General features: G+C 40.6%; 1 protein-coding gene across 1 annotated transcript in view; it reads right to left on the minus strand.

The window, feature by feature from the left end:
- Positions 1-24,629, minus strand: part of DCC (DCC netrin 1 receptor) — a 1,045,544-nt gene that overhangs the window by 1,020,115 nt on the left and 800 nt on the right. The window lies entirely within an intron of this gene.

Genomic DNA, 24,629 nt, shown 5'->3' on the forward strand with positions numbered 1-24,629 from the left:
AATGTATTATTTATAGGCCACTCACTTTGATTTACTAAAAAAGAAGAATCAGCCCTTTCTTGCTCACCCTTTCTACATGTATCATCTTTGAATATGTCAAGTACAGTGTTTCACAAAAATCAGGCGTTTGTTTTTCTCCTCCAGATTTCTAAAATCAAACAAATTGGAGACAAAATGTTTTAACTAGTAGACTGGTTTCCTTCATAGTAAAATTCCACCCTGTGGTTTACAAATCCAGACTCCAATTCTGAAGTTCATTTCAGAAGCAGGTCCCTCATCTAATAATGTGTCAAACATCATTTTCCCCCATTTAATCAATTAGTGAAGACTAATTAAAGTGGAACAAAACTTCACTAGCTCATCTCTCATTGAAATTTAGCCCAGTAAACAGTATTCTGGTTTAAAGTCTCAAGCCCTAATCCGGAGGGCAGAGGACCTAGATCATAAAACTAAAATGAAAGTAAAGTCTTAGGCTGGAAATTGGAAGACCAGCCCACTTCTGCTGGCCCATTCCTATCCTGAGCCCACCCCTGAACAGGCTCAGTTCCCTGGTGACTGTCAGTGAGCTTACTGCAGAGCAAAACTGGTCCGGGTTCACCACCAGACAAGCTTGGGAAAAGTTGGAAGCACTTCAATTTCCAGGGTGAGAAAATGAGACCTGAGGGGGACTTGTTTGCTATGGAATCTGAAGGGACAAAATTTTCTAAATCAATCAATGGTATTTATTGAGCACTTACTGTGAATGAATCACTTGGGAGAGTACAATCCAATGGAGTTAGTAGAATGAACCCTACCCACAAGTGATTGCTAACATTAGTGACTTTCTATTTGCCAGTGTCCAGAGGAATGAGACTTCAGTGATTCCACGGGAGAAATCCACTGGGAAAACCTCTAACCTCAATTTCAGTAATATCAGCAGCTCTTAAAGGCCTTTCAGGAATGGGAGACAGTCAAGTTAAAAGTTCAACAAGAGGTCAAATAATAAGGCATGAATTGAAACAAGGGACATATTTCCCCTTAATTCTTTTATGCATGCATCAAAGCAGAAAAATGCCACTCCACCGTAGCATGTAATAGTGGGAACTGGCTCTAGTTGACTATCCTGTGGTTTAATCATGGAAAATGTGGATGAATTATATACTGACCCTTTGTCAGATTTTTCCTGATTCTATTCAAGAAGGGAATCAAGAGGCTAGGCAGGAAACAAGGTGTAAATTGGGGTGAGTTGGGGAACCAATGTATAATAGTGGTAAGAGGAAGTATTCACCTTCTCTCTTCTGGACGTTGGAAATCAAGGTCAATTGTAGGATGATGTGGTAGTGGGAGGTGGGAGGAGATATCCAGGAGATTGTTCAGATCCTAATTATCACCTTCAGCCTGGGTGAATTTTTTTTAAAAAAAACCCTTTCCACTCCCTATGTCCCAGCTCTATTCCCGTCACCCTGGGGTTTCAGTCTAAGTCCTCAAGCAAAGAAAAAGGAGGAGGATACTGAAAGGAAATTTGGAGTTGGGGGTGCTCAGTTTCCTTTGTGGACTTCTAATTCTCCTATCTGGATCTTAGCCTCTTCTTCCTTCCACTCCTCTCTCTCCCCATGCCACACTTTCCCACTTGTATTCCTTCATTTTCTGACTGTTATATTTCTTCTTTTTGCTCCCTGCCTCTTTCCTGTCCAGTTGGACCCAGATTTCCCACTGCTTTTGCTTCCCTGTCATCCTCTTCCACATCAGTGCGGGTTTCTTTAATTCACCCTCAGCATTCTCACTTTAGCTTTGCTATCTCCTTTGTCACCAAGTTTCAACAGTCATTATCAGGTGTGCCTGGTGTTTGATTTCAGCACCCTAAGCACTGATGTTGTACCCAAACAGTGTCATTTCTGGTCTACCAAAATCACAGTTGTTATTCTCCTGATGGACATATTTGGCATTTTCTTAACAGGTCATCTGAGTATTATTTTCACATCTCTGGCGCAGAATTCCTGGCAAATTAATTTCACTGCACTTAAATCTTTGCTACTAATTTAAAATCTAACATCCTTTTTTCTAAGAGGATCATTCAGGATCCAATATATATATTTGGACAAATTTAGCAAATTCTGATGCATATTTAACAAACAAGGGTCTTTCATTTTAGGTAGCTCTGAAAGCATACAGATCCATAACTTTCCTGATTTTTCTCAATCCTTCTTTCACCTAGATGATGTTTTATAACAGTTAGTTGAGGTACAAGAACGTAGGTAAAATTCATTCATTCATTCAATTATATTAATTGAGCGCTTACTGTGTGCAGAGCACTGTACTAAGCACTTGGAAAGTACAATTCAGCAACAGATAGAGAGAATCCCTACCCAAAAATGGGCTCACAGTCTGGAATCCAATAGATAGATACAAGGATGCTCTACCATAGTAGCTGTGTGCACCAAGTGGGATCTCTGAACTAATTCTGGAGAGAAGCCATTACAGTGCAGGCCTGGAATTCTGGACAATAAATCCTAAAATTCACTGGTGTTGTCAGAATCTTTTTCTAGGTTAAAGAATCGAGAATCAAGAATCTTCTTGGCTGGGGGGAAAGAGCAAGGGCCTAGAAGTCAGAGGATATGGGTTCTAATCCTGGGTCTGCCACTGTGCTGTGTTATCCTGTGCAAGTCTCTTAACTTCTCTGTGCCTCAGTTCCCTCATCTGTAAAATAATAATAATAATAATGGCATTTGTTTAGCACTTTATGTGCAAAGCACTGTTCTAAGAGCTGGGGGGGATACAAGGTGATCAGTTTGTTCCACGTGGGGCTCACAGTCTTATTCCCCATTTTACAGGTGAGGTAACTGAGGCTCAGAGAAGTTGAGTGACTTGCCCAAGGTCACACAGCAGACATGTGGCAGAGCTGGGATTAGAACCCATGACCTCTGACTCCCAAGCCCGGGCTCTTTCCACTGAGCCATGCTGCTACTCTGAGGATTAAAATGAGGATTAGGACTATGATCTCCACATCAAAAATGGACTCTGTTCAACCTGATTAGGTTGTAACTAACCAAATGTTTAATACATTGCCTGATACATAATAAAAGCATAACAAATACCATTAAAAAATTGGTAGTTAAAATCTTCTATTCTGCCCAGAGCAAATAGAATACAAACTTTTTCTGATTATATTAATACTGTTTTGAGTTTTAATAATTGTTTGCAAGCTAGAAAACAAGTACTACTACAGTTTGATTTATAGGGAAGAGTGGAAGGTGATGATTCCACAGGTTTCAGATAAAAAGGTTTCTCCCCATGCCTAGCCACTGATCCCCATTTTGGCCCTGGAAGTTCTATGAGATTTCTCTGAATCTCTGTTTCCTCACCTATAATGCAGGCAAGCATACACTAGAGTTATGTGAGCAGCTAAAGCCTCATCAAGTAGACTTTAAAAAATGTAAAGAGTTTTGCTGATAATGAATAGTTTTATATATATATATATATATATATATATATATATTATATAATTGAGGCTCTGACTAACTATAGGTTAATTTCTTATTTATGCTACATGAGTTCGAAAATCCATCTCAATCTACAATACATTGAAATCATGGAAAACTTCCAATAAGCCTTATAGATGCAATTAATTATGTTCTTTTTCTTTTGCAATCTTGAAAGAATAAGCCATCAATTGAAAACAATTAGAAAATTATTTGGTAAACTTAGTTAAGCAAAATTATCTTATACAAAGGCTTTTGATTTTTTGGAGGTTCCCCGCTAATTTTGCTTATTTCATAAATTCACACATCAATCGCTAAAATATATATTTTAAAATAAAGTACCATATCTTTAAGAGAAAATGGCATTATTGATTAATTGATTATATGCTGTCCACAAATGCCAACTTGAGCACAAGTAGGAAGTGGTATTGAATGTTCATAATTCAAAAGCTGCAAAACCACGTTACATGGTTTCATTATTACTGTCTCCTCTATTAATGAAGACACAGCACACCACTTTGGGGACTAATTTACACTATATATCAAAACTATTTGAAATGCCCTAATACTACAATGGGATAAAAATTACAACCCACACAAGAATTACAGGACACAGTATTTGTTTCAGAATAGCAATCAGCAGCCTTGCAAAGCAGCAAATGATTGTTATTCGATGCTTTCAATAGCAGTAAATTTTTGGTTCACTACCTAAATAATCCAAATTTCCTATACCCCTACTAGTAAATATGGGAAATTTGCTTCCCAATGAACATGTATCTACCTTCTTTATGCTTGGAACCTGAACTTATGGCATTTATTTCAAACATGTGTAGCATCTATTTCAAAAATGCATTCTTAAACTGTGTTCTTTCTGCTGTCAGGTCCTACACATCATGAAAAAATACTCCATGATGGGATGTTGTTTCCATGATATCCTGATCCACTTGAATGTTTCTAAAACATATTCAAGGGTTTAGTAAAAGTTAATCTTCTTCTAGATATATAGGGTATGGAGTTATGCTACAATATTACCAAAACTGCTACTGATGTTTTTTAATCTTTTATTTCTAGGAACTCCTTAAACACGTGCTCAAAAAGAATATCATTGATCAGGGATGAGTCATGAAGGGCAATTTTTTAAATCATTTTCATAATTTAAGACTTAAGCCTCTTGTTGAGGCACTATCCCTGGAGACCTCTAAGGCGAGAGAATAATCATCCACCTATTTTGGATAGTTCAGTCATTCTCCTGCCTGGAGGAAATGGGCAGAATCAGATGATCTCTTATGGTCCCTTTCAATTCTAGGATTCCAGGGTCTCATTTCAGGTTTTCCAAGGACATAGTCAATAAAGAAAACTTCAGAGGCTTCACCTGTTACTCTCCTTCCAAATAACAGTAGCTCCATATGAAGAGAACATATGCATATAGCTATAATTCCATTTGTTCTGATGGTTTTGACACCTGTCCACTTGTTTTGTTTTGTTGTCTGTCTCCCCCTTCTAGGTTGTTAGCCCGTTGTTGGGGAGGGACCGTCTCTATATGTTGCCGACTTGTACTTCCCAAGCACTTATTTCAGTGCTCTGCACACAGTAAGCACTCAATCAATACGACTGAATGAATGAGAAGCTCCTTTGCATACTATTGCTTCTGTGTTAATAATAACAGTAATAAAAATGGTATTTGTAAAGTGCTTACTATGTATCAAACACTGTTCTGAGTGCTGGGGTAGATACAGTATAAGACAAGACGCAGTCTTGTCCCACATCGGGCTCCCTTTTGAGGGAATCAATCAATGGGCTCTTACAGTATGTAATTCTTCCCTCTTCAATTGGATTTATTGAACACTTACTGTGTGCAAAGCACTGTACTAAGCACTTGGGACAGTTCAATTCAACAGAATCGGTAGACACGTTCCCTACCCACAACGAACTAATCCCAATTCCATAAATGAGGAAACTGAGGGTCAGAGAAGTTATCTGATTTATTTCAGGTCGAGCAGCTGGCAAGTGGTGAGACCAAGATTACAGCCCAGTCAGGTTTCCTGACTCCCAGTCTTGTGCTTTCTGCACTAGCTCACACTGCTTCTCACTACTCCCCAGACCAGTAGCTGGACGAGTTATGATCAATGACCATTTTGACAGTCCTATGTTTTGAAAGGAATCCTTCTTTGTCTCAACTCTGAGAGGGACAAGCCTGCCCTTAGACTGCAAGGTTTGTCCCAGGCAGAGAAGACAAATTTTCCTGGAGGGGAATACAGTAGGTTTGCATCTTGCAAAACAGAGAGGCAGCATGTCCTAAGAGATAGAGCAAGGGACTGAAAGTCAGAAGAACCTGGGTTCGAATTCCAGCTCCACCATTTATCTGTTCTGTGACCTTGGGAAAATCATTTAACTTCTCTGTGTCCCAGTTATGCATCTGAAAAATAAGGATTAAGACTGTGAGCCCCATGTGGGACATCATAATGTTGGTATTTGTTTGTTAAGCACTTACTATGTGCCAAGCACTGTTCTAAGAACATGGACTCTGTCCTACCTGATAAGCTTGTATTTACCCCACTGCAAGTGACTGGCAAATAGTAAACACTTAACAAACATCTTAAAAAAAAAATACTATGACACTTTTCCACAAGGTCACTGCCCATAAAACCACATGGGCTTCAAGGTAACTTCTGGAGCCCTCCTGTCACCACTCCCACCCAAAGAACTTTTCCCTTCTCGAGAGGCCGTGTCCCTTCACCCTGGATCAACTCTATCTCCAGAGTCTACAACTACTGGTGATGGAGTGGAGAGGATAGTTGGAGTCACCTGGGCAGAGTCTGGGCCCAGCGAGAAAGCAAAAGAGGATACAATCTCAAAGAAAAAACTTATTGCCTGTACAGTCACTACCTAAGGGTTTTGGTATCCTGGCAGAATTATGGCAGAAAGTCCTTGGAGGAAATCTTCCTATCCCAAACTCTCTAGTGAGTCAGACATTGTTAGGGCTTTTGAGACAAATAGTTCTGTCCACCTGCTATTAGGTGAACACCTCAAAGATAAGGCCAATTTCTTGGCTTTTGCTAGGGACCAAGGCTTATTATTTGCCATTCAAATAGCCTGCTTGCACCCTCCTGGGAATCCTACAGTCCATTTCCAGGATTAGGAAGCAATAATTATCCATTTATTTCACCTTGCTCTATATTCATTCATTCATTCAATCATATCGATTGAGTGCTTACTGTGTGCAGAGCACTGTACTAAGCGCTTGGGAAGTACAAGTCGGCAACATATAGAGATGGTCCCCACCTAACAATGGGCTCACAGTCTGCATTCGTATATGTGAGTCAACAAATGCCCTAGATACATTAATAAAAAGGTCAGAAGAGAAGGTAAACTTTGCAATGCAACCCTAGATTCTAATTTTATAATTTGTGGAAGTATATTTTAATTTTAAACTAGATTTTGAATTGTAATTATGGTATTTATTAAGCACTTACTATGAGCCAAACTGCACTAAGGATTGGAATAGATGAAGCTCCCCTTTTCCTCTGCTCCCCTTCTCCTCCCCATCACCCGACTAGCTCCCTTTGCTCTACCCACTCCCTGCCCCACAGCACTTGTGTAATAATAATAATAATAATGCCATTTATTAAGTGCTTACTATGTGCAAAGCACTGTTCTAAGAGCTGGTGAGTTACAAGGTGATCGTGTTGTCCCACAGGGGGCTCACAGTTTTAGTCTCCGTTTTACAGATGAGGTAACTGAGGCACAGAGAAGTTAAGTGACTTGCCCAAAGTCACACAGCTGGCAATTGACAGAGCTGGGATTTGAACCCATGACCTCTGACTCCAAAGCCCGGGCTCCTTCCATTGAGCCATGCTGCTTCTCTAAGCAGTGTATATATGTACATATTTATTATTTTATTCATTCATTTTAATGACGTGTATATACAAAACACCATTTATTTATATTGATGGTACTGATACCTGTTTACTTGTTTTGATGTCTGTCTCCCCCCGACTAGACTGTGAGCCAGTGTGGGCAGGGATTGCCTCTATTTGTTGCTGAATTGTACTTTCCAAGCACTTAGTACAGTGCTCTGCACACATAAAGCACTCAATATATATGATGGAATAAATGAATGAATGAATGAATAGATAATAGATACACTGACTGGACCCAAGTCCTGTCCCATACAGGAATACTATTGAAAAGGAAGTGAGAAGAGGTATTTAATACCCATTTCACAGCTGGGGAAGCTGAGACATAAGAAGTCATTTACCCAAGGTCAAATAGCAGGCCAGTGGCAGAAATAGGATTTGAATCCAAGTTTACCGGGTTGTGCTCTTTCCACAGGGCCACACAATTCCATATTAAAACCCTGAATTTGCACTTTTGATATCACTGACTGTTGTGAGAGTTAAATTAGAAAGAATGAAGACAGGAAAAGAGCAAGCATGAAAATACTACGATCTGATACTTTGGGATAAGGTCTGTCTCTCCTTCAGGGTCTATGCCCCTCACTCTGCAAGTACTTATTAATTGCTCAAAAGGAGTGCAGCACTGAAGTAAGTACTTGAATGTTGACAATAATCAATAATAAATCATAAAACCAGCACACAGTGGTGTACTGCAATTGAAAGCTAGTTTTTTTTTTCTTTAGAAATACTCCTAAATGGGATTTCAATACTTCTCTTCATGGGGACCATCAAGAATAAAAACTACATACTGTAGATGCTTAACAAATATCAACAATAAGCATCAGTTGGGCAAACACCTATACTAGGAAATCATAAATAAAAGGAAGAAAATGTTTAAAGAGCCACCTAGTAATGTAACCTATACCCTTAACCTCCAGCTCTCATAGTTGACCACAGCTCCTGCTAATTCCAGGAACGTATTTTTAGGAAGAAAGTAACACATCTAAAAACTATGCACCATAGATAAGTATCTGGACAAAGCATTCTCTACAATTTGTGAATTCAAAGCACAGAACTGCCTAGTTCAGAAAAAGGCCTGAAATACACTGGCTATTAGGATGAAGTGCAATTCCTTAACTTTCATTTTTGACAAATCCCCTTAGTTGGTATTATACATATGCTTCATGCTATGGTGTATACAAAAACCTCTGGAATAGTAAACTGAAGAAAAATTATAAGGAAACAGCTATACCATCATCTGTCAAATAGAGGATGATATATGTCCACATCAGGCACAAAGAGGTAGTTTTCAACTGGGAAAAATATTTACTAAACCACAACTGCAACTGGCAGATGTACTACCTAAATGATGGACACAGCTGCTCATCTTCAACAACCTCATGATGTTTTTATGGTATTTTTTAAGCACTGACTATGAATCGGGCAATGTACTAAGCACTAGGGTAGGTACAAGCTAAGCGGGCTGGACACAGTCCATGTCCTAAATTTTGCTCACACTCTCGATCCCCAAATGTGGTAACAGACGCACAGAGAATTTAAGTGACTTTCCCAAGGTCATAAAGGAGACAAGTGGCAGGGCTAGACTTTGAATTCAGGTCCTTTCGATTCCCAGACTGGTGCTTTATCCACTAGACCATGCTGCTTCTCAGCTTTTCAAATGTAACATTTCATTACAAACCCCAAGGTAAATTTCAGGGAGCTTAATTTAACATATGTTCAGGCACCAGACTTGTGTTTCAGACCCTTCTTTTACCAGGGTATCATTCGCTTACACTCCTTCAGAACCCTAGGACCTGTGAGTCACCAAAACCTGTTAGCATCTCAACCTGATGGGTCGATGGATAGTGGAGGAAATAACCACCTGATATTTAAATAACTGTGACCGTGCCCAAGCTGATTAACTTGAATCTACCCCCGTGCTTAGTACAGTGCCTGGCACACAGTAGGCGCTTAACCGATACCATAAAAACAAAACTAAACTAAACTAAAAAGCAGCAGAGAATCCAAAGCTGCCATTTCCTTTCCACTAGGGAAGCCTTTAATTTCATTAATGAGGTGAGACCTGAAAATCCCCCAGTACACTCCCTCTACTTTATATTCCACCGCAGTTTGGATGCATGTTTGGATCAGAATCGATTCTCCTAAGGGTCACCATTTCTGAAGTGGATAATGCTGGTTAGTTTTATGGATACCTGAAACTTCTTTAGCACCAGCTTCCCCAACATACGAGAGGTTAGAACCATTTCCATTATGAATCACAAGACAATTCAAAATAAAGTACTTGTGCCAAGGGAGTTGAGAGGCTCTTCGCCAACATACACATTTAAAGACGATAAGAAAAATCTCAGCCGTGCAAAATTTGCTCATTTTCCCTAACCGCAATCTGTGCTTCTTCCCTCCTCATTTGCAATGTGGGCAGAGTTGGCTTCTCATGTACATTCTCCAGGGTTCCCATTTTCTCTGGCAGAAAGCCCTATAAGAGCTTGTCAGAGTTTGAGGGTTGGCTTCCCTGTGTTATTTTAAATGAATATTATCATATTTCATTGATTTTTTTCTACAAGGTCTCTATGAATCTCAATAGAACCTCTCACTGTGGTACCTACTGTTTATAAACACATAAACGCTAAGCCAATAAAACTCTACTCTTTCAAAAAGAATAACGTAGTGTCCTAGGAAACCATTTTCCAGTGCCACAGGAATCCCATTGTAAAGGTGATGAAATAATTTCTGCCACAACTTTGCATGCTAGACTGCTCACTTCATTTTTTAATGGCATTTGTTAAGCACTTACTATGTGCCAGGAACTGTACTAAGCACGGGGCAAGGTAGGGGGGAGGTGTAGATACAAGTTAATCAGGTTGGACACAGTCCCTGTTCTACTCACAATATTAATCCCCATTTTACAGATGAGGTAACTGAGGCACGGAGAACTGAAGTGACATACCCAAAAATCACATAGCAGACAAGTGGCAGAGCCAGGATTAAAACTCAGGTCTTTCTAACTCTCAGGTCCAGGTTCTATCCACTAGGCTATACTGCTTCTCAGGTAACTGGCCTAGTTAGAGTAGTGGTGGCCGTATCTACCTTACTACTAGAATATTACCAGTTCTGTGTCAGGGCAGGAGATGGATTCAAAATCAAAAGACCCTGAGGTTCTAAAGCACATGCAAAAATCTCTGAGTTGCTGTAGTATTGCTAGCTATTTCTATGTATCATCTGATTGCTCCAGTACCTGCATTGGCATCAAGGAGTTTCTGATAGGTAAGAGAATCCCAACCTTTCAGGCTGGTGGGTTAGATGATGTGTTTTCAACTGCCAGCATTCAAGGGAGAGAGAAAGACACCAATCATTAAGCATTTGTTAATTATTTTATTTCATTTACTCTTCTCCCAAATACTTGGCAGTGTAGGTGAGTGAATCAACATGTAAAGACCAGATGCCTGAGAATCAGGAGACTCAGATTCTAATCCAAGTCCCAGAATTTTCCTGCTGGGTGACTTAGGACAAGTTACTTAACCTCTCTGAGCCTCGGTTTCCTAATTCATTCATTCAATCACATTTACTGAGCACCTACTGTGTGCAGAGCACTGTACTAAGTGCTTGGGAAGTACAAGTTGGCAACGTACAGAGATCCTAATCTGTAAAATGTGAATTAAATACCTGCTCACCCTCCCTTTTAGACTTTGTGCCTCATGTAGGACATGAACTAATCTGATAAGATATCTGATCTGATTGCCTTTTATCTATCCCAGCCCTTAGCAGGGTGTTTGGCATATCGTTAGTGCTTAATGAGTACTGTAATGATGATCCCTCACCTTAAATGATAGCAGAGGAAAATGGGTCAAAGTGAGAGGGTAAACCTAGACACATGATTCTCCAAGTCTTAAAAACCTTGAATTCAGTAGCATTAAATCCCAGCTGAAACAACTCTAGATTCCAGCAAAAAATATAGCATATGGTTAACCACATACATTCAGGAGAAAACAAATCAGCTTCCCTAGCAGCCTTCTTGAGTTCTTTTCTATAGTCTAGGATTTGGCTTCCCTTTGGCTCTCCCCATTTTTCTCTACTTTCCCCTACCTTCACTGTAGTTCACAGTCCTTTGTGAGTGGGCACTTGTGCTTTCCCTTGGACTGTTCCATTCATAGTCCAAGCCAACTCTCAAAACTGGCCCAACAGCAGCCTACGCTACTTTGTGATGCTATCTCCTAGTACTAATTTGGGACTTAATTTTCATCAAAAGGCAGATGATACAGGGTTCTCTCACCTAAAGCTCAAGAGATGAGTATGAAAAGCTATTCCATCTCCCACAAAGAAGTTTTGGCTTAAAAAAAAAGAGAGTAAAGAAATGGTTTCAAGGAAGTTACAGTACACCTTTCAAAAGGATGGTGTAACTGGCAGCAAAGCATGAAATAAGCAGAAACTTCCCCCAACAGAAAAAATGCTGGTAACTTTCACTCACACTGATCTGATTCAAGTAAAACTCCAGAATTCCCTTCCTGCGGCTCTGATTGTGACCTGCTACACAAGACTCCAGTATACCTCTCAGTCCTACAACAAAAGGCAAGTCTGAAGGAAATCTACTCTGAGTTATGGTCACAGCCCACCCTTCACTTGTTTTCCAAGCCCTAAAAATCACTGGCCAAAGACGTCTCCCCCAAACAAGAACCTGACCTATTTGAGACCCCCAGAAGACTACCACAATCAAAGGTATGATGCAGCATCAAGTTACTTGTTGGCATTCTGTTGCAAACATTTGTATCTTCAACATCTGAGCTGCAGAGACTAAGGAGGGAAGGAGGCAGTAGTTGAGCTGAATGCCCAGGGTCCTCTTTTAAATTCCACCCTTTTCTGGGGATCAGAGCCTTGCAAAGAGAGAGGAGAGAGAAAAGGGAAAAAATCTGGATTGAGACCCAACAGTCCTCTTTTAATTTTTTGTTCTCTTTTCAAGCATTTGTGAAAGAAAGAAAAGAGTGGATTGAACACCCAAGGAGTGCTTTTAAAGGCTTTTTTATTCTTCAGCAAAATGGAGGAGATCATGGCCTTAGAGGAAAAAAGAGGTTAACATGGAAACCTCAAACCAAAAGAGTGCTTTCAAGTTAGTATGGCCAGCAAATGAAATCTCCAACTCCACATGTGGGTCTCCTTTTAAAGCCCCACAAGTTGGTCTACTAAGCTGAAATGGAAACAGTACTTTTTACTACTTGATTTTCTTGGAAATTCAACAGTCCTTAGAGCTGATCTTGATGGAAAGAGATATTATCACTATTATTGTTGTTAAGGGCTATCACTATTGAGGTAACTATCGCTGCCAACATACCAGTCTAATGAAGTCTAGACCACTTCTCATCTCTCTAGTCCTCTGCCTTAAAATGTACCTCAACAAAAAACTCTCAGCCCTTCTGGGTATCCCTTTCCTGCAAACATGAGGTGATGGCACTTTTATGTTAGGAGTCACTGAACAGTCAGCAAAGAGTGTGAAGAAGGCAGTAGTCCTCCATGAATCACCCACTTTTAAAAAATCATATTTATTGAGCATTTACTATGTTCCAGGCAATATACTAAGCATTGGGGGAGATACAAGCTAATCAGGTTAAACACAGTCTATGTCCCACATGGAACAGTATCAGTTTCCATTTTACAGATGAGGTGACTGAGGCACAGTTACCCATGGCTCCAATAAAGGTCAGATGGAAATTTCAACACATATGAGCATCTGAACACATCTGAACACACCGTGCTCTGCCCAAGGTAAGCGCTCAATAAATACGATTGAATGAATCTGGAAAATATCCACTTTCACACTCTTTCCTTTAAGCACTTAAAATTACAATGTAGCATGAGAGTTGAGTTAAAAAAAAAAAACCTCCAGAATTGGTTACCCCTTAGGGAATGTTTCCAGAGCTAATGTCCTAGCACTAATGTCCTAACACATGTTCCTTAGAAATACCGTATCTGAAAGGTCTTAATCAACCTACTCAATGCCATGTTTGACAGTACTCCAAGGAAACAGGAAAGTAGCATTAAAATTAAGCTTCAGCTCTTAAGGGAAATTCTTCCAATTCCATAGGCCAAGGACAGTCATCTAAAGCCCTCATATCAATCCTACGTAGCTGCTATTGGCTGATAAGTCCCATTCAAAGACACGCACTCCATTATGAATTGCTTTGCAGAATCAACAAAGTGGACTGGACTCATAATTAGTTTAAGGACAACTGAGATTTGTACCTATCTTGTAACTATTGGCACCAGGGAAACTCTATCCACAAGTAAAGATTTTCCTCAGCAATTTAGAACTGAATTTTTTCACACACTGTCCAACATCACTCTGATGGGCAAATAAGGAGAAAATTGAGCCAAGAAGCCCAGCTTATCCTTTGAGAGACTGATATAGAATAAAAGCAATATCACAACAGGTTTCAGATCAAACCGAAGTTAGACAGGATGGCTTACAATCCTCCCTCCTCTATGGCATAGCAGCCTGGACCTACAGCTTGAGCAGTTGTTTCAGTATAACCTGTGTGTCATACTTAACATCAAGCGGCAAGTCATAATCACCAATCTGGCAGCATTGAAGTACCACTAACTGTCTCATCACATAACTGGGAAGGGTAAAAAAGGAGAATGGATGTCAGGAGAATTTCCAAGAAGTAGGTTTTGTTTGGCAAGCTGAAGTGAAGGACCATAAGCCAGGTGAGAAAAAGAAACATTTTAAAGATACGTTGAAGCCCCATGGTGTAGAATCAACCAATCAATCAATTAATCATATTTATTGAGTGTTTACTGTGTGCAGAGCACTGTAATACATGCTTGGGAGAGTACAATATACAGAGTTAGTAGACATGTTTTCTGCCCACAGCAGGCCTGTGTGGAAGGGACTTTCATTCTCTTCCTGCACTGAGGAGCCATAAATACAGCTAGAATAGATCTTCCCCTCTCCAGGAACACATTCTGACATCCAGTTTAAAACATCACAAAAACAAGACCAACACAAATGGCCAATGTGACCATGATTAGCAGTGATATAAGCTTCTGTCTTTGGGGCAGGCTAGCTGTGGACCCAACCCACTCTTCCTTCGACTAATGACATTAGTTTGAGAACAGCATGGTAAATGTTAGGTCTCATTACCAGAAACAGCTAGATAAACTGGGGGAATGGTGAGGGGGGTGGAGAGGGAGGGAAGCACAGTGAAGGGAAATGAGGATGATTAAGAGGCTGGAGGGATATCTGGGGAAAGATTTAAAGACTGAAATATTTATAGCGTGGCTAAGTGAAGCCTGTCCGGGGAGGTGGGGGAGAAGGGGCATGATTGATAGCACAAAATATCAAAAGGATTTAAATACAAAGGAGGATAAGGTTTATTCAGCAACATTGGAAGGGATGCAGTGTGGTGCAAGATAGAAGAAATGGGATGATATTTAGAAAGGACAATTTAGGATAAATTTGTACAAAATCTTGACAGTGAGAACTGATAAATTGTTGAAAAGCCTCCTGAGGAAAATGGTGGGCGTGTTATCCCTAGAGAGACATTAAGCAAGAACTGAAAAAATAACTGGAAAGGACCCTATAGGGAACAGTATTGCACAGAAATTAGACTTAAAAGAGATAGCTTTGAAGATTTCATCTGTAATTTATATTCTTCTTGGCGCCTACAAAGAGGAGAAAGAGGAAGGGAACAATGGACAAGTACCACAGAGTGAGGGGAGTTTGCTTGGATCTTTCAGTCAACTCATTTGTGACCGGTATGGAGAGAAGATGAATACCGAGATGGCCCAGGGTTAAAACATCTAACGACTACATTTGATCCTTTGGGCTTACTTAGCTTGTCCAGACAGAGGGAACCAAAGAATGACTGACATAAAATGAATGTTCTGGATGTGTATACATGTAAAGGAGTGTAGCAAAAAATGAGGTCCGCATCACTTATAAATCCAATTTCTAGTCAGCGGTTATTTTACATGCAGGATGTGACCAGAGTAAGTGTTATGTAAAGTTTAATTACATCCTGATTGATTGATTTATTGATTGATCCAAATTCAACCCAGAAAGATATATTCAGTTCTCACAAGTAGAGACACAAGCTTTGTTTTTGTCATTTACAGAGGGATCAAATATTTCCCTTCAGTGAAAATGGCAATCAATCAATGGTACTTATTGAGCATAAGCTCCTCCTCTAGACCTTAAGCTCTTCATGGGCATGGAACATGTCCACCAACTCTATTATAGTGTACTCTCCCAAATCCTTACTACAGTGCTCTGCACAGAGTAAACACTCAATAAATGTGATTGGTTGCTTGATTGCTTATTGTATGGAGTGCACTGAATTACAGGCTTGGAACCTCCAATTTTGTATTTACTCCAATATGTGGTATGCATTACTAAGATAAATTTGTTTGGTTAAGCAATTCAGCCCCAGGGCCATCACACAGGAATGACTTTGTGGGATAATCTATGCTATCTGTTACATGGGTAAGCATCCTAGTATCTTCTCCCATTTGTTTTGGAAACTTTTACTTGGTTTTAGTATGAAAGAATCTAGTCTGTTTAGTTTTGGGGTGCCTTTCATAACACTCAAGAGAAATTGTCTAAATTGATTTAGTGATAGTGAAGTCATATGCCTCACAATCCAATAAATAATTGTGGTATTTGTTCAGGGCCTACAATTTGCCCAGCACTGTACTAACTGCTAGGATAGATACAGGATGATCAGATAGAATACAATCCCTTCCCTCCTGGGGCTCAAAGTCTAATAGGGAGAACAGCTATTTCATCCCCATTTTATAATCAATCAATCAACTGCATTTATTGAGCTTTCACTATGTGTGGAGTATTCTATTAAGCACTTGAAACAGTACAATATAACAGAGTTTGTACACATATTCCCTGAAACTGGGGCACAGAGAAATTAAGTTACTTGATCAAGGTCAGATAGGAAGTAAGTGGTGGAGTCAGAATTTGAACTCAGGTCCTCTGACTACCAGGCTTGTGGTCTTTCCACTAGGCCATGCTTTTTCTGTTAGGAGCTTATTTCCCAGAAATCTCTTAGAAATGGCCCACCTAATCGAGAGATATGTTGAAACCAGGAACCCATCAGAAGCACAAGTGAAAGGGAGACATGATCATCTGATAAACTCAGACACAGCCAATCTGGATCGCATATGGTCCATAATATTATTTTTATGTTTATCTGAATTACAACTGTAGTAATATGTGTTGTAGTAGTAGTATTAGCAATAGTAGTAATAGCATTTCTCGGGCATCTGTTTGGTGCAGTGCACTGTACCTTGGGCTTGGAAAGTGTTAAACAAAGAATTGGCACATTCCCTGCCCACAGGGAGCTTGAATTATCTGGTTCAATTGCCCACTCCATCTTCATTAATAGAAAAATTGTCAATTGTTCATGTATCCAGAGGCGTGCTAGTGACAATGATTTGTAAAAATGTGTGTTTGTCTTTTTGTATGTGCATGTGTAGAGAAGGGTAGTATCACAAAACAATCACAAAAAAGACGTGAATAGTTATTAATTGTCGGCTTCCAGAATAGTAAGGGAGAGACGTAGAACTGAAGATCTTTCCTCCGCTGAAGCCGTTTACTTGGAAATGATCTAGCAAACCAGTATTCCCTGAAGTTGAGCCTGAGAAATTAAGCTAATGAGAAGCCCCATGGGCTTTCTGCCCCCTTCTCTATGAGCAGTGGATCAGAGGCCAAATCTCATAGCCACAAATAGCAGACTTACAAGACTTGCTGCTGGAGGGGTCACTCATTAAGATGCTGAACCTTTAGCATGATTTCTTCAGTAAATTCACCACAGAGCTCTCTACCGGGAAAGCCAAAGTTTGGTCCAATGCCATGAAGTCAGGTGGATGGGGGAGGAGAAAAAAATAGAAAGGTTTAGAGGACAGTCACCTGCTTTGTAAGATACAACAGGATAAAGGGAAATTATTCCTCACACTTAACTGGAATATCACAGGGCTATTCAGTACTACAGGGCAAAGGGCTTTACAAGACATAATCAATTGCCTTGAAGTGATTTGTGTTCTTAGTCCTGCCTTCCTACAAGAAATCTGTGCAGAATAGTTGGGCCTTTAGCATCCTATATGAAATGCAGTCCAGAATGGCATTACCCCTGCTAATAACGGGCCTCAATAGTAAAAGGAAGGAGGATTTAATCACATGCTTTTATTACATTTCTCTAGAGCTCAGGTTTGGTTTGCAGTTCAGTTAGCTGTAAACTACCAAGGAAAGTATTATGGAGCAATATGCTTTCCATTTCTCAGTGGAACAGTGGTATGGGCAGTTTTTTTCACTCCAAGCTGTAAATTGAAAAACAGCATTTAAAATATTTTTGTCTAGGTTTTCTACAGTCTTACCAGTATTCAATTCTCTGCCTTCATCCTTGTCCATTATAGGGAGATGATAAGTTACTACTTGTGTAACAGTGCCTCTCAGAACATTGCCCAGGGGAAAAACATCGTCTGTGGGTGATGGTTCAATCATCTGGCCTCAAATGGGTCAGAGAAGGGAACTGAAAATCGTCAAGGCAATAACTTTTCCTAAAATCCCACCTGCTTTAACTCTGGTCTCTGCCACCTCCCAAAGCCTTGCCTTCCTCCTGACCCTTCAAAGCCAGTGGAAGGCACTTGTCTTTCCCCATTGCCCACATATGACCCTTCCCACTAGATTCTAAGTCCTTGGAGGGCAAAGATCATGTTTACTAATTCCATTTTATCCTTTCAAGTGCTTAGTACAGCGTTTTGCAAACAGTAGATCAATGAATCAATCAATAAATGTTATTCATTGAGTCCTTACTGTGTGTAGAGCAGAGCACTGTACTAGTACTAGGACAGTGCTTGGCACATAGTAAGTGCTTAACAAATACCATCATTATTAATTGCTCGGGAAAGTACAATGTTACAAAGCTGACTGACCCAATCTCTGCCCACAAGGGGCTTACAGCCTATAGGAGACAGATATTAATATCAATAAATGAATTGTGGATATGTACATAAGTGCAGTGGGTTGGGGTGAATAACAAGTGTTCAAAGCGTACAGGGGAGACATATTAAAACAAATCATTCATTCATTCACTTGTATTTATTGAGCGCTTACTTTGTGCAAAGCTCTATACTAAGTGCTTAGAGATCAGGGATGCTCAATAAATACTACTGATTGTGCACCTGTTAATTGAGCACCATCAAAGTCTTATTAAGGTCATATCTCCTCCAATAGGTCTTTCCCAGTTAAGTCCTTTTTCTCCAACTCCCTCTCCCTTCTATGTTGCCTACACACTTGGATTTGCACCCTTGAAATTGCTTAATAAATCTCACAGATTAACTGATCGACTGAATAATAGGACTCCACAAGTGATAGGTTGCCATAAGTGCTTCAACATGAAAGGTGTGTTTTGGGAAAAGTCAAATAAAACAGACTGAATGGTTTTACCATGTGGTTATATAGTGGCCTAAAATATATTTCTCCAGATTTGATCAATACCCGCCACCCTAATAAACAAAAATCCTAAAAGTTTTCTTGATCCCTGGAAAGAGAAAAAAAAAAATCAATGAAAGTTAAAGTTCTTTCAAGACTGTAGAGCATACCATAGGTATCAGGTATGCCAATTGTGAGGTAAGCATAGAAAGAGAGAGCTTATGAAAATGGAAAAAATATCAAAAAAGTAAGCATGTGGTGTCCCTTTAAATAGGACTACTCATAAGTGGGTTCAAACCAAAGAAGTTACTGTATTTAGATTCAAAATACTGACAACAGTATCAAATGAAAAGACTCTATCTCTCTGTCGAGTTGATTGTTAGAGGAATAGAGAGGTGGTGGCTAAATCTGTCAGAGCACATACCCAGCACCCTGCTCCAGCTGCTATGGGATGGGCAGGACAATATTCTCCTTTCTTTGTCTTATCCCTCTCTCTTACTGAAATTAATTTGACTCTCTTTATGGCGGTTATCCACGGAGGACCATGAACATAAATAGTCAATAAAATTTTATATGGACTTTGATTAGGGAAATAGCAGGTGACAGGGAGACAGAGGTAGGAGACCTGGTACTGAAATTTTGTTTGGGTCCAGAGAATTCCTGTCAGCTGTATTGTTTCAGAAGTTAGATCTTGTAGCAACCACAGCACCTGTTGAATTGATCGTTAGTTTCATAATGGTGTGAAAGCCTTTCCTCTATCTCACAAGAGAATTTGTATTGATGTTATGTGAGTATGAAATGAGTGCTCTGATTCTAAGGGGATTGGTGAGTTATACCCAAGCAGAGCCTACCCAGAAATTGAACAAATCACAGAGCAATGTGTTTATATTTAATTCAGTATTTTTCAGTCATGTCTTAGTGAGGTTCTGAGAGTTAATTCTTTAGGATATACCTGTTCTGACAAGTGGAGAAAACCTTAAATCTTCTGTGTTGCATCTGAAAGCAAAGAGATAAAGAGAGAGCAGGAGGAAAAAAGGTCACTGTGTTTACGTTTTATGAATTGGAGCTATACAATATTTCCCACTTCACTAAAGGGATTACAGTATTCTAACCAAACCAACTGACTTTTATCTTGAGTTAATTAATGAAGAAATCCTCAGAGGAGTTATGTCATTACTCTTCTTACTCATGCAAAACCATAGTTTCCATGAATTTACATATATAGTTCATCTAGGAGATTATCATCTGAGTTGGATTAAATCATTAAAATTCACCATTCAAGTAAGAAGCATGGATCAAATGCTAAAACCAACGAACATATTGCCAACATGGGAAATGAATTTGTGAGTGCATCTTTAAGGTTAGGAAGAATTGTCCCTCGGTAAATATTTGGAGGAGCTAACACATTATGGATGCTTCTAAACAGTTGTGAGCAAATTCGATCAATTCTATCCTAATAGAAAATTTTGGCAAAAGCACCCCCAAAGCCTAACCTCCTCCTCCTCCACTCATTTATATAAGTGGTGGCAGAGAACCCGTGTCATTTCTCCAATTTGGCTTTTTTTCCTGGTAAATACGTGAGCCAGCCATCAGTTCATTTCCAGTGCTTGACATGTTTATCTCTTTGAAGAAAAAGTATATTTGCTTATGAAGTGCCTCAGTTTGTTTAAAAGAAGTATAGGGAATGTATCTACAAATGTTCTTGTGTTGTAATAAAAATAATAATAATAATTATAGGATTTTTTAAATGCTTACTGTGTGCCAAGCGCTGTTCTAAGCACTGGGGTAGATATAAGGTACTCAGGTTGGACACTGTCCCTGTCCCACATGGGGTTTACAGTCTCAATCCTCATTTTTCAGACGAGGTAACTGAGGCACAGATAAATGAAGTGACTCGCTGAAGGTCACAGAGCAGACAAGTGATGGAGTTAGGATTAGAACCCACAACCTCGGGCTCCCAAGCCCGTGCTCTTGCTACTAGGCCATGCTGCTTCTCTACTTTCCTGAGCACTTAGTATAGTACCCTGCACACAGTAAATGTTCAATAAGAACCACTGATAATGATATTGGTTTATAAATTCCTTCCCAAATTGCAACACTGATGAACACTGCAAGCTGCTACCTCAGATTAGCCAGGAATACATAGTTGGGGAGGCTGAGTTTAGTTGATGACCAGAGACAAAACTGCAGAAACTTTCAGGGACAAATGGCTTCAGGAACTTTGCATGTGCTGCATGCTGCTAAAACCCAAAGCATGTCAGTAACACAAAAATAAGTTCTTTCCCTATTTTGCAGCAGATGGACATGATATTGGGGAAGATTACTGGCACTCAAAGTTCCACTGGGAAATTCAGACTAGAAATGTGTGGGATAACACTCCTACTTTCCACTAGATCTCAAGAGCAAATCTGTACTAACTCTCGTAGTGAGACCTTGCCTATCATTTAGTAAGAGCGGCTGGTACTGCAAAACCACTGGGAAAGAGCAGAAAAGTTAATTCAGAAATTAAAAAGGTATTAAAGCTGGTACCATTGAATAAAGTTGCAAAGAGATCACCTTGCAAAAGAAAGGTAGGGTGCTATAGAGGAATAAGTTATAAATCCTTCCTCAAAAATGCTTATCAGCAGTCATGGTCAACCTGGCTTTTAAAAGCATTAAACCAAGTCACCTCAGCCTAATAGATTCACATATAACACATGTGGTGGAGTTTCACATGCTCCATAACTCAGAGGGTAACTGCACTCTGTGTGAAATGGAAGCTGTGACAGGTCACTTTGATTTATACTGCACCATTCACAGAGGACCTGATTACCTAACTACCCAGGTCCACAAAGTTCTGACACACTGTCTTCAACATCACACCCGATTGTGTAAGTCAAGCCTTTCTTCCCCGGGAGAAAAAAGAATATATCTGTGGGCCTCATTTTCAAGGCGCGCACACACTACAGAGCTACTTGTAGGCCTTGTGGGGTGAAACCTTACGAGCATGTACTTTGGGAAAATGCACTGCGACCTCTCCGTTCTTCATTTCAAGAGTGGTTGCTGCCAAGGGTTAGATTAGGTTTGGCATCTGTGTGCCTCCATTGAATTTTAACTCAAATCAATTATAAAATTGATACGTGAGGATTGATATTATAAATTGCGAACTTACAGACACTGGCAAAAGAAAAGAGGCCTTCAGGTCTCTTCCGAAAGTGTATTCCTTGCCCTAGTATTCCCAGCCCTATGGTGACACTGCAACGCTGTTCTTTGTGAGCTTAGCTTTGACAATTTCTTACATCTCCAAAGCAGCTTTCAGCTTTAGTTGGGAAGTGTGAATGACACAGCCCCATTGTGCTGCATCTCCATAATCTTTTGTTACCAATCAACAAAGTCTTTAAAACATCCTGCTGAATGGGAATTTGGCCAAACAGCCAACCAGCTCCTTGGCCTTATTAAGGGCACCTCCTACTGGTCTTTTCATAAAGTGAATTACGCTCTCTCCCATAGCGATCCCCTACTGGCTCTCTGACGAGAGAAACAGCTACTAAGAGCACGGATAAAACTCGGTGATAAACGAGTGGAGGCCAAAGCCACTGAAGCGGCATTATCTTGGACACACTGGCTGCCTTTTCATGATGCACTTGCGGGGAAAGAATACGCTGCATTTACAAATTCACTTAGTGTATTTAGAGACCCACAGATCTATGCCTATTTAGATCCACAAGTGCATATACCAGTGCACATATAAGTGCATATACCTCCCCCTGGCCTGGAATGCCCTCCCTCCGCACAACCGCCAAGCTAGCTCTCTTCCTCCCTTCAAAGCCCTACTGAGAGCTCACCTCCTCCAGGAGGCCTTCCCAGACTGAGCCCCCTCCTTCCTCTCCCCTTCCTCCTGCCTTACCTCCTTCCCCTCCCCACAGCACCTGTATATATGCATATATGTTTGTACGTATTTATTACACTATTTATTTATTTTACTTGTACATATTTATTCTATTTGTTTTATTTTGTTACTATGTTTTGTTTTGTTGTCTGTCTCCCCCTTCTAGACTGTGACCCCACTTTTGGGTAGGGACCATCTCTATATGTTGCCAACTTGTACTTCCCAAGCGCTTAGTACAGTGCTCTGCACACAGTAAGCGCTCAATAAGAGGCAGTGTGGGTCAGTGGAAAGAGCACGGGCTTTGGAGTCAGAGACCATGGGTTCAAATGCCGGCTCCGCCAATTGTCAGCTGTGTGACTTTGGGCAAGTCACTTAACTTCTCTGTGCCTCAGTAACCTCATCTGTAAAGTGAGGATTAAGACTGTGAGCCCTCCGTGGGACAACCTGATCATCTTGTAACCTCCCCAGTGCTTTTAGTAAGTGCTTAATCAATGCCATCATTATATTTTTAATAAATACAATTGAATGAATGAATGAATATACATAATGTGTATGTATAGGTACATACATCAATCAATCAATCGCATTTATTGAGTGCTTACTGTGCGCAGAGCACTGTACTAAGCGCTTGGGAAGTACAAAGTGGCAACATATAGAGACAGTCCCTACCCAACAGTGGGCTCACAGTCTATACATATGCAATATATAGTATATAATATATATATAGAATAGCGGGACTAGCACATGTCCATTTGAGGCACTAATTATGCTATTTTGTGGTGTAAATTCAATGAATAGAGAACAGGCCAACTTCCAGGAAAAGTCTGGGGGTTAAATGAGGGGAGAGTTTTGATTCTTCAGTTTGGCTCTCCCCATCCATTGGGTAGACACCCCTTTTCTCCCCCATTCCCCACCCCTCTGCTTTCCCAAATGGGAAATCATCCTCCCAGAAAACGAAGGTGGGCCAAAAGGGAAAAAAAAAAGAGCATTTCTCTCTCTCCAGTCAAATTCTGGGACCTTTCCCTTTTACAAGTCATCCATCCTTTGCGAAGGAAGAGCCCGGCCACTGCTCCCAACCCCGGACGCTGGGAATTTAGGAGAAACACCTTAATCCATTATCGCTCCCGACTGCTTCCAGCCCCTTTCAGGAGAGTATTTTCAGAGGACAATGGGGGGGGGGGGGGGCAAGACGAGGGACGGTGGCGGCCCTGCCGGGCACGCGCATACACATGCACAGACTCGCGGGCACGCGGGCGCGTGCTCGGTACACTCCTGTTACAGGGCCACAGGGACCGTGCAAAGGCACTCCTTCTGGACCTCCAAGATCAAGCGTGAAGAATTAAGGCTCCGACCCCCAAATCTTTGGCACTGGGAGGGGACAGTCCCCAAGGGGGGGCCAAGTCTTCCCGCATCCCTCCTGGGAATAGCCTGCTCTCATTCCCGGGGCGATTTTCCAACGATTTTTAATTGAACGAATCAGTAATTTTAGGGGGGAGTGGTGGACCCCAGAACAGGTATTTTCTAAAGATAACTGGCTTCTCCCCTTCTCCATCACACACACACACACACACACGCACACACACACACACACACACACACACCCAGTAACCGATCAGGGACAGTGCTTTGCACATAGTAAGCGCTTAACAAATGCCATTATCATTATTATTATTATTATTATTATTATTATTATTATTATTACCAGGGTGTGCATCCACCTGTGATCGGATTCCGCGGATCAGGGAGTGAGCTGGAATTATTCATTTCAATATTTTGGGACGTGCTCCACGAATTCCCCGGCTCCTCTCACCCGCCTGCACGGGCCCTGAGCATCCGAGAGCCCGTCGTTGGGTGGGGACGGTCTCTATCTGTTGCCGATTTGTACTCTCCCAAGCGCTTAGTACAGTGCTCTGCACATAGTAAGTGCTCAATAAATACGATTGAATGAATGAATTCTT

Source organism: Tachyglossus aculeatus, chromosome 3 (genome assembly GCF_015852505.1).
Source record: "Tachyglossus aculeatus isolate mTacAcu1 chromosome 3, mTacAcu1.pri, whole genome shotgun sequence".
NCBI classification, from domain to species: domain Eukaryota; kingdom Metazoa; phylum Chordata; class Mammalia; order Monotremata; family Tachyglossidae; genus Tachyglossus; species Tachyglossus aculeatus.